This window comes from Oreochromis aureus, linkage group 4, assembly GCF_013358895.1.
Source record: "Oreochromis aureus strain Israel breed Guangdong linkage group 4, ZZ_aureus, whole genome shotgun sequence".
NCBI lineage: Eukaryota > Metazoa > Chordata > Actinopteri > Cichliformes > Cichlidae > Oreochromis > Oreochromis aureus.
The window spans coordinates 25,583,802-25,595,393 of NC_052945.1; the positions used below are offsets into that span (position 1 = coordinate 25,583,802).

Consider the following 11,592-nt stretch of genomic DNA (forward strand, 5'->3'; position numbering starts at 1 on the left):
TCTTTTGGGGTTTTCTGTCCTTAAGTTTTACATTTAAAAAGCCAAAATGTCCTCCAGATAAAGTATGATACGGTGCTAAGATTCCTGGAGAGTGTTTCCTAAAGCTATTTCTGCCAAAATCATGCAATCACTTAAAATCATTTGAATGTAATTATGCATGTCTTTATCTGAAGGAACAAAAGAAAGGCAGTTTCATTTAGGCAGTCTCGACTTGTGAAGAATGAATTCACATATATATATATATACACAAGAGAGATCGAAGGCAGGAGAATAAACCAGCTGTTCTCCACAGAACCAGCAAAGGTGTACTCTCAGTGGCAGAGAAACAATAGCAGAACAGCACCACCAAGGCTGGAGACGGAGCAATACTGGAAGAGCATATGGGAGAAGGACGCAACCCATAATGGCAATGCTCAGTGGCTAGTGGATCTGAGGGCAGACCATAGCGACCTCCTGAACAGGGTCCAGTAACCATCACAGTGGCAGACATCCAAGAAAGGGTCTCCAGTATGAAGAGTTGGACAGCACCAGGCCCCGACATGGTTCACGCCTACTGGCTGAAGAAGCTGACTGCACTCCACGAGCGTCTGGCAGCACAAATGAACCAGCTGCTAGTTAACGAGAGACACCGGAATGGCTAACTGAAGGTCGGACAGTCCTGATCCCCAAGGACCCCAAGAAGGGACGGTCCCATCCAACTACCAACCAATAACCTGCCTCAGTACTACATGGAAGCTCCTGTCAGACATCATATCGGCTAAGATGAACAGGCACATGGGTCAATACATGAGCGGGGCACAGAAAGGGATTGGCAAGAATACCAGAGGCGCAAAACACCAGCTACTGGTAGACAGAACAGTCAGCCGAGACTGCAAGACCAGACTGACCAACCTGTGCACAGCCTGGATTGATTACAAGAAGGCCTATGACTCAATGCCCCACAGCTGGATACTGGAATGCCTAGAATTGTACAAGATCAACAGGACCCTAAGAGCCTTCATCAGGAACTCAATGGGGATGTGGCGTACAACACTAGAGGCCAACTCCAAGCCCATAGCACAAGTCACCATCAAGTGCGGGATCTACCAAGGAGATGCTCTGCCCCAAGGGCGTAGATTTGGTTTTGGCATTGGTGGGGACGGATGATTCAACCCCCGAACCCTGCGCTGTTTCTTTTTCCCGTTTTGTCTTTGCTTCTTGATAAAAGAAAAAAAGGAGAAATATACTTGCCTACATATGCTATTCTACATGCTTTTAAACCATTTAAAATTACAATTCATAGTTTTATATGTGAATTATATAATATTAAATTACTATTAAACAAATGTATTTTAGACTTTAGTTTACTTCAGCCATATTCCATATAAATCAGGTATCATACAAAAATAAAAAAGCTTCAAATACAGTCATGACAATAAAAGAATATGACTTTAAGGACTTAACAACATTACTTCAGTTGTAGTACACCAACATCTCTTATATACATTAGCACTAAGGGAACAGTGAATGACCTGGTGGGTTTTGTCCATAAAACTACTCATCTAAGATCACCACAAAGTAAAAGATCTCTCAGCAAAATTATGCAACATTTTAGGCACTATTGCCCGATCAAATCAGTGAGCTGGGATGTTTTATTCTAAACATGAACTACTGTTACAGCAACAGACATGGACTACTGGTGCCCCACACAACAACTCAATGTCCACTATGTGAAGGAGTCTATACTATACTGTCTATACTATACTGTCCTGGTGGACATGGCAACACTTTTTCATGGTTACATACAGTTTTAGACTGATGTGGGCCAAAGCCTAGCACATACCTGCCAACCTTGAGACCTCAGAATTAGGGAGACATTCAAAGGGGTTTTACAGTGTTTACTTATCGGAAAAAATAAGTTAAATGTCACCGGCCTGTTCTTGGGGTGTCCAAATTCAGAGGGTGCGCGTCCACCTGAGGACCCGGCCTTCGCGGTCTAAGTGGGCGGGTCCTCAAAGCCGGGTAGACCGGAAATGAGCGACTGTGAAATTGGGGGTCTAGCCTTCATAATTACGTCACCTCTGCCGTCTGCTCCTTGCTGTCTAAATAAAATAAAATATAACCGGACGCTTGCGTAGATTCTCGACCATCTCACACTTCTGTTTAATCAGTTTTCTGTTTGACATTTATTCAGCTGTGTGAAAACCCCAGAGGAACTCTCCCGAGGGATTAATAAAGTTTTATTTAATCTAATCTAATCTAATAACTTTAATCTCACCCAAACCGATTTACTCACGAACAAATAAAACACTGAAAAAGGCCAAACAATAACATGTTTAAGTTATTTGAAGTTTACACAACTACATTCTCGCCTGAAAATATGTTAAAAGTTTATTTCGCGACCCAGAAAGAGTAATAAGAGTAATATTAATACTAAGTAGCTGCAGTAGTAGCAGCTATTGTTGGAAACTGGAATTGGCTGGGCCAATCTAGGATATGGTTTTTCAATTTTGTTGTCCGGGTGGAAAATCGGGAGAAATTGGGGAGAATGGTGGCTCCGGGAGATTTTCGGGAGGGGCACTGAAATTCGGGATTCTCCCGGAAAAATCGGGAGGGTTGGGATGTATGGCCTAGCATAGCCTGTAACGTTATTATGACGGACATATTTTATGAGCGAACTTGACTTTAAGTGACTTACAAGTTTCTTTGAAAAATACTTTCTTATATCCAGGTTCTTCCTTTTTGGTGCCATCCTCCTCTCCTCCTCGCAGCGCAGGATTACCGCCGCTAAAACTAAACAGAGCTCGCTGAAAGGCACAGCCAATCACACTGGCCATATTTGTCACATAAGGTAGGACTCCAGTAGAGAACGTAATTTAACTCTTTCTGCACCGCTGGGCGAATGAGCCGTTGACAGGTCGTTTTTTTCTTTCTATCGGGTTTGTTTTTCTTTACTCAAAGAGATCAAATTATTGGTGGGGACAATTCAATAATCGCTGGATATTGGTGGGGACATGTCCCTTCCGTCCATGCCAAATCGACGCCCTTGCTCTGCCCCCACTGCTGTTCTGCATAGGCCTGAACCCCTCAGTGAGATCATTGACAAGACTGGCTACGGATACCGACTCACGGAACGGAGCGGTTGTCAGCCACCTCCTGTACATGGATGACATCAAGCTGTATGCCAAGAGTGAACGAGACATCGATTCACTGATACACACTACCAGGATATACAGCAATGACATTGGAATGTCGTTCGGACTGGAGAAGTGTAGTCGGATGGTAACAAAGAGAGGGAAGGTAGTCAGAACTGAGGGGATTGAACTACCAGAAGGCAACATTGCAGACATAGAGGACAGTTACAAGTACCTGGCGATCCCGCAAGTGAATGGGAACCATGAAGAGGCCGCTAGAAAAGCTGCAACCACCAAGTACCTGCAGAGGGTCAGGCAAGTCCTGAGGAGTCAGCTGAATGGTAAGAACAAGATCCGGGCCATCACCACCCACGCCCTGCCCGTGATCAGGTACCCTGCTGGGGTAATAGGCTGGCCAAAGGAGGAGATAGAAGCCACTGACATAAAGACAAGAAAGCTCCTTACCATGCATGGAGGGTTTCACCCCAAGTCTAGCACCCTGAGGCTGTACGCTAAGCGGAAGGAAGGGGCTGGGGACTGGTGAGTGTCAGCACCACAGTCCAGGATGAGACAAGAAACATCCACGAATACATCACGAAGATGGCCCCAACTGACAGCGTGCTCAGTGAATACCTCAGGCAGCAGAAACCCAAGAAAGAGGAGGAAGGCGAGGAACCATCATGGAAGGACAGGCCCCTGCACGGTATGTACCACCGGCAGATAGAGGAGGTGGCTGATATCCAGAAATCCTACCAGTGGCTGGACAAAGCTGGACTGAAAGACAGCACAGAGGCACTAATCATGGCAGCACAAGAACAAGCTCTGAGTACAAGATCCATAGAGGCTGGGGTCTATCACACCAGGCAAGACCCCAGGTGCAGGCTGTGTAAAGATGCCCCAGAGACAATCCAGCACATAACAGCAGGGTGCAAGATGCTAGCAGGCAAGGCATACATGGAACGCCATAACCAAGTGGCCGGCATAGTGTACAGGAACATCTGTGCCGAGTATAACCTGGAAGTCCCAAGGTCAAAATGGGAGATGCCCCCAAGGGTGATGGAGAATGACCGAGCTAAGATCCTGTGGGACTTCCAGATACAGATGGACAAAATGGTAGTGGCTAACCAACCGGACATAGTGGTGGTAGACAAACAGAAGAAGACGGCTGTAGTGATCAGTGTTGGTCAAGTTACTTGAAAAAAGTAATCAGTTACTAATTACTGATTACTTCCCCAAAAAGTAATCCCGTTACTTTACTGATTACTTATTTTCAAAAGTAATTAATTACTTAGTTAGTTACTTTTAAAAAACACGATTTACAACCTGAATAGGTGATAAAGCAATAATCTTTCAGCCCAATTCTACTTTTTATGCATAATCCATCATACAAAATGTAATCAAATGGAAAAGTCTCTTTTAAAACTTGTTTTATTAGTTTTAATCTTTTAACTTTATGCATCAAGCAAAAACTTAATTATATGCAACATTCTCTGACTGGAAGAAATTTGTTTAACATTTAAACCTATTTTCTGCACATTCCAGCACATAAAATAAAATATTTTTTGTATTTACACTCACTCTTTCAAATAGATGCAAGTAAAACACAGCAGAAAATAAATAAAATCAAAGACTCAGCGGTCCTGTTGCTCTATTTTTACCTTTAAAGCAGGACTGGGGTAGGCGGAGGTTTACCCTGGTGCAGGTGTGCTGCAGCGGTCAGTGGAAGAATCCATGAGTTTCTCTGTGAATTTCCCATTACAGTCGTAGCGCTTTTCGCTGCTTGCTTGGAAGTTTAGGGTTTTTCGCTGTAAAAGAAGTTTTCTTCCCACGCACAACGGACACTAATGTTTTTGTCACTTTTTATGGAATCAAACTCAAAATAAGGTCAGTACTTCCACGCTTTAAACGCTGCATGCTACACTCTGTCCCGCACTCGATATATTATGATCTGCAGACAGCTGTTGTCACGAACGTCGCACTCGCTTATGTCACTGTCATGAGGCGTTCTCGCAAAAATCACGGTTTTAGTAACGCAGTAACGCAGCGTTCCTACGTGAAAGTAATGGTAATCTAATTACCGCTTTTGCAAGAGTAATCCTTACATTACTCGTTACTTGAAAAAGTAATCAGATTACAGTAACGCGTTACTGCCCATCTCTGGTAGTGATCGATGTAGCGGTTCGAATGACAGCAATATCAGGAAGAAGGAACACGAGAAGCTGGAGAAATACCAAGGGCTCAGAGAAGAGCTCGAGAGGATGTGGAGGGTGAAGGTAACGGTTGTCCCAGTGGTAATCGGAGCACTAGGTGCGGTGACTCCCAAGCTAGGCGAGTGGCTCCAGCAGATCCCGGGAACAACATCGGAGATCTCTGTCCAGAAGAGCACAGTCCTGGGAACAGCTAAGATACTGCAAGAGGGACCCTCAAGCTCCCAGGCCTCTGGTAGAGGACCCGAGCTTGAAGGATAAACCGCCCGCAGGGGCGTGCTGGGTGTTTTATATATATATATATACAGTATATTTGCATTTACACAAGTATGACAATGAAGAATATGAAATACCCTCAAAACTGTCATGTCTCGTTATAGCCTGCAACATCAACATCTTCAGAAAAATTATACTTTGTATGCAGAAATATATTTTAATAACTAGATCTTCAAAGTAAAATGACATGAAGGACTTACTGTTCTCATCTTTATCATCCACAACCCTCTTTCTTTTCTTCAGGCTAATTCTTCCATTTTTCTTTTCGTTGTCCTCATCTTTTTTGCTAGAAAGTCCTGGGCACAGATTTTTTCTCTCCATATTTTATTTTTCACTATTAGATATCTCCTTCCTAAACAGACTTTAGGGAAGAAAAGCTATTTTCAGCTAAAATAACATTCTTGAATGCCTTAAATTAATTACAGTTACAATCATAAAAAAAAGAAGAATACAAAGATGAAAACTCGGTACTTTTATCTATATTATCCATATAGTTTAGCCGTTTAGACTGAACTGCTATCACTATCCAAATAAGCAAATCCGCTGTATACATATATGTCCCCTATATATAGATGTGTGTGGGTGTGTGAGAACGGAGAGTTGAAACACAGGAATAGGGACATGATGTCCTCGAACAGGAAAATGAAACTTAACTTTTCAGTTACGCTGAAACAATAAACACTCTCAGCCGTTGAGGTATGTACATTGATTTCCGGTAAAGACGGCAGGTTTTACAGGTAAAACGATTTAAAGTGACACTTACAGTTGCTATCTATATATGGAGAGAAACCACAAAACGGCTACACGTATGATATGATTTACAAATGTGTATAATTTTGAGACAATTTTCACACTGCCAGATCTGCAAACTTAAGCTGTGTTCATGTCCCAGTGTAAAACTGCAACATCTGATTTTCCTCTGTATACCTGCCTTTTGTTTATTCATTTATTCAAATAAAGTGATCGTCCCTTTTTCTAAATACAGCAGAAAATGTGATTTACCAATTACAGACAGTACACACCAGCATATATAATAATCTGCTGCTACATGCTGGACAATCTCTGTTCACCTGGTCAGCACAAGGAAAGAAAAATATTTCCCCACGACTACGCAGATTCAGTTCAGGTTTAGTTCATGACACTGGTCCTGATAGTATGGTCTGGAGAAAAACAGCATTAGCAATTTGAAGTTATGCCTTTGTGGTCTAATAACACAGTTTTTATTATTTTATTTCAGGATTTTTTTAGCCTTCCTTTGTATTTTGTCATTTTAAAGCTATCAACACAGATAAATTTTGAAAAGCCTTTTTTTCAGAAACATGCACTGCTCATATCTGCCATTTTTTATATGAGATAAATGCATTTTCTATTAGCTTTTAACATTTTAATCTAATTGTAAATGATTATATTATTATTGTTTTTTTACAGACTTAGAATACTGAACAGATTTGCTGGTCACAACAGACTGACAAACAGCTTCTTACCCAGACATGTAGACTCATTTTGTCAGGGTTCCTGGGTCGGTGACCCAGCGTTTTCAGTTCATGTTCTGTTTTCACCACTCCTGCCATTTCCTGTTTCATTATGTTCAGCTGTGTATTCGCCTGTGTCCAATTATCGTCATCATCCAGTCTGTGTATTTAAGTTCCTCAGTTTTACCACTTCTCTGTCGTGTCATTGATGTTCTCGTGAGGTTGTGTTGTCGTTTCCGCCCGCGTTCAGTCCTTCAGTCATTCAGCCAGTCATCCAGCCAGCCAGCCATTGCCTACCTCTGTCTGTTTGTTCACTCCATCGGCAATAAACACCAACCTTCACCTACCTACCTGTGAGTCCAGCGTTTGGGTCCTCCTTCTCTCATCCGCAACACAAATCCTGACACATTTACACACATCCCCTCCCTTCGCTGAATTGCTGATAACACACTTAGCACTTTACATTCACTTTGCATCCAGGAATGCAAAGTGCAAACTGAAAACTGAAATACACTATAGGGACAAAAGTTCTGCTCCACCTAAACATTATTCCTACAGGAACTGCTTATGACATAGAAACCCACCTCAACAGTTTTCATGAAGATGTTAATAAAAGAACAATTCTTATGATTATTAAGGGTTATTATTGATAAGCAAGATTTGGTGACTTTTACACTCTATGCACCTCGGCGACTCCACTCTGTCTGGCACTTTGTGACGGAGGGAAGAAATTTCACAAAGCACTTGGAGCAACCGTGGCATCCTATTACAGTACCATGCTCAGTGAGCTCTTGAGATTGAACCATGTGAAGGAAAAACTGCCTGGCCAAGCAATGAAAACACCTGAATACAAAGATGAAGACTCTGTACTTTTATCCATATTATCCATATAGTTTAGCCATTTAGACTGAACTTCTATCACTATCCAAACTAACAAATCCGCTGTATACATAAGTGCCCCATATATATATATATATATATATATATATATATATATATATATATATATATATATATATATATATATATGTGTGTGTGTGTGTGTGTGTGTGTGTGTGTGTGTGTGTGTGTGTGTGTGGCATGTATATGTGTAAACAAAGTTACATTCTGTAATTACAATAGCACTGAGGTCTTTCAGCAAAACCATCAGAAACCACAGTAGAGCAAACAGACAGCACGGCTGCACATCAGTTCTAGCAATCATACATCCATTATCCATGTATAAAAACACAACTTGTTTTAAAAAGAACAGAGAGGCGAAACACCGGAGTAGGGACTTACCTCTGTTGCTGACTAGAAAGCAAATGATGTCCCAGAACAGGAAAATGAAACTTTAAAAATGAAACTCTAAAAAAAAGAAGAATACAAAGATGAAAACTCGGTACTTTTATCTATATTATCCATATAGTTTAGCCGTTTAGACTGAACTGCTATCACTATCCAAATAAGCAAATCCGCTGTATACATATATGTCCCCTATATATAGATGTGTGGGTGTGTGAGAACGGAGAGTTGAAACACAGGAATAGGGACATGATGTCCCAGAACAGGAAAATGAAACTTAACTTTTCAGTTACGCTGAAACAATAAACACTCTCAGCCGTTGAGGTGTGTACATTGATTTCGGTAAAGACGGCAGGTTTTACAGGTAAAGCGAATTAAACTGACATTTACAGTTGCTATCTATATATGGAGAGAAACCACAAAACGGCTGCATGTATGATATGATTTACAAATGTGTATAATTTTGAGACAATTTTCACACTGCCAGCATCGACGAGATCCGCAAACTTAAGCTGTGTTCATGTCCCAGTGTAAAACTGCAACATCTGATTTTCCTCTGTATACCTGCCTTTTGTTTATTCATTTATTCAAATAAAGTGATCGTCCCTTTTTCTAAATACAGCAGAAAATGTGATTTACCAATTACAGACACACACCAGCAATAATCTGCTGCTACATGCTGGATGATTGTCTGCTGGGAAAAGTCAATCAGGGCTCGGCTGCAGATGAAAAAACATTGGCGTCACATCACTGTGGATCATCCTCTGGAGTAAATATATGCTAACTAATCTTTGTATATTTTTAAATATAAATACAATCCAGGTAATGTGGAATAATACTGATGTTAATTGACCTTTTCCTAATTAAAGCAGGCTAACATTAATGTTAGCATGGTCAGGAGCTGTTCTGTTTATTTAGAAAAGAAACCTCTAATTTATTTGAGAAATACAGTGGAAACTAATATGTCTCAGTTTTACACTGATGCTGAACATTACATTTGTGCCTCAACTACACAGTAGGCCATGGATATTTCTCTCCATATCCATGTATGGGAGTATGTATAGGTTTCCAATAAATTGAGCAAAAGTCTCTTCATCTGAACAACCTCTGAACCATAATGTGTTTACTCCGACTTAATTTTTTATGTAAAATGAACTGTTGTGACCAGTCAGAACTGGCCTATGATAACTTCATAATCTTGCCTTTTAGTTATTTATAAGTTAACTTATTAACTTGTTTAATAGTAATAGTAAAGGAGGGGCAAGATGTCTAGGCAGGTTTAAATTAATACAATTTATTTAGTTAGTTTTACATTTACCATATTGTTATTTTTTTTAACTAAAGTAATGTTCTTGATCAATTACAGTCACAATCATTAAAAAAAGAGTGACAAGAGTGAATATTGAATTCTTTGTTCACTTGGTCAGCACAAGGGAAGAAATGCAATGTCCATCCAGGAATGGACTTTGCATTCCTGTATGCAAAGTTCCAGGGATAAAACTGAAAAGTGAAATACACTATAGGGACAAACGTTCTGGTTCACCTACACATTATTCCTACAGGAACTGCTTGTGACATAGAAACCCACCTCAACAGTTTTCATGAAGATGTTAATAAAAGAAGAATTCTTATGATTATTAAGGGTTATTATTGATAAGCAAAATTTGGTGACTTTTACACTCTATGCACTTTGGCGACTCCACTCTGTCTGGCACTTTGTGGCGCAGGGAAGAAATTTCACATAGTAACTTGGAGCAACCGTGGCATCCTATTACAGTACCATGCTCAGTGAGCTCTTGAGATTGAACCATGTGAAGGAAAAACTGCCTGGCCAAATAATGAAAACACCTGAATACAAAGATGAAGACTCTGTACTTTTATCCATGTAGTTTAGCCATTTAGACTGAACTGCTATCACTATCCAAACTAACAAATCCGCTGTATACAAAAATGCCCCCCTATATACATTTGCAAAAAAAACCACCCGTCTCGCCCCTGCGGGCGGTTTTATCTTTCAAGCTCGGGTCCTCTACCAGAGGCCTGGGAGCTTGAGGGTCCTGCGCAGTATCTTAGCTGTTCCCAGGACTGCGCTCTTCTGGACAGAGATCTCCGATGTTGTTCCCGGGATCTGCTGGAGCCACTCGCCTAGCTTGGGAGTCATCGCACCTAGTGCTCCGATTACCACGGGGACCACCGTTACCTTCACCCTCCACATCCTCTCGAGCTCTTCTCTGAGCCCTTGGTATTTCTCCAGCTTCTCGTTCCTTCTTTCTGATGTTGCTGTCATTTGGAACCGCTACATCAATCACTACAGCCGTCTTCTTCTGTTTGTCTACCACCACTATGTCTGGTTGGTTAGCCACCACCATTTTGTCTGATTCATAATCAGAATCATAAGATTCTGAATTGACCTCATCTTCGTCCTCCTCCTCTGTGATCAAAATTGAGCGTCCAGGCGTGTCAACTGTTTACTTCTGCTGCTCATTTTGTAAAACAGGTGAGTATATCATATGCAGCTGCAGTGGGTGGAGTGAGTGGTCCTTGAGAACAGAAAAGGTTCTCATCAAAGTCATAACACCTGCATTCTCACTTCAATAAGGTGCGTGTGTGTTTTGTGGTGAAGTATGTCTGTCATGGCTACTGCACGGACTCAAGTGCAGACAGAGTTCTTTGCACACAAAACAAAGTTTTTTACAATATGGAACACCTCAGGACTATATATGTACAGTGAGATAAGAGGGGGTCCATGGCTCCAGGGAGAAGGGGTAATCACTGAGAAGTCTGTTAGATTATGCACCAATGAGTAAAACTGAAACTTGGCTTTAACTCGATATTTAACCAGCAAAATGAAAGTAGTATCAACCCTTTTCTCTGCAATATTATCAATCTTATCTTTTCTACTTTTATATAGAGAATTTTGCTTGACCCACCACACAATTTAGCTGCTAGTTTTAGTTAATTTAGTTGCTTCCATTTTGAAACCTCTTTCTTTTTTGTATAGCCAGCACAAAACAGAAATGCCAATGGAGACCAACCCACTCCACATTTTTCAATGACATGCTTTAACATAAAAACAATGGTCCAAGGCATTTACATTCAAGAAACGTGAAAAACTGTTTCTGGCTATAATTCCTTGCATCTTTTAAAATCTTAGACACAAAACTATTAGCAGCAATGGCCCCGTGCAAAATCTTCCATTGTAGATCACCTGACCTCTTATTCAAAGGGGGTTTATAAAAG

The 11,592-nt window shown here is 41.0% G+C and overlaps 1 protein-coding gene across 1 annotated transcript in view; it reads right to left on the reverse strand.

The window, feature by feature from the left end:
• The window catches only part of LOC116318899 (histone deacetylase HDT2-like), a 53,377-nt gene extending 44,828 nt beyond the window's left edge, over positions 1-8,549 (reverse strand). Inside the window, exons 1-2 of the mRNA XM_039611575.1 lie at positions 8,350-8,549; positions 6,667-6,756 (exon numbers count right to left, since the gene is read on the reverse strand). The gene's annotated coding sequence lies outside the window, so the exon portion shown is untranslated. The remainder of the gene's footprint in view (positions 1-6,666; positions 6,757-8,349) is intronic.
• Between the last annotated feature and the right edge of the window lie 3,043 nt (positions 8,550-11,592).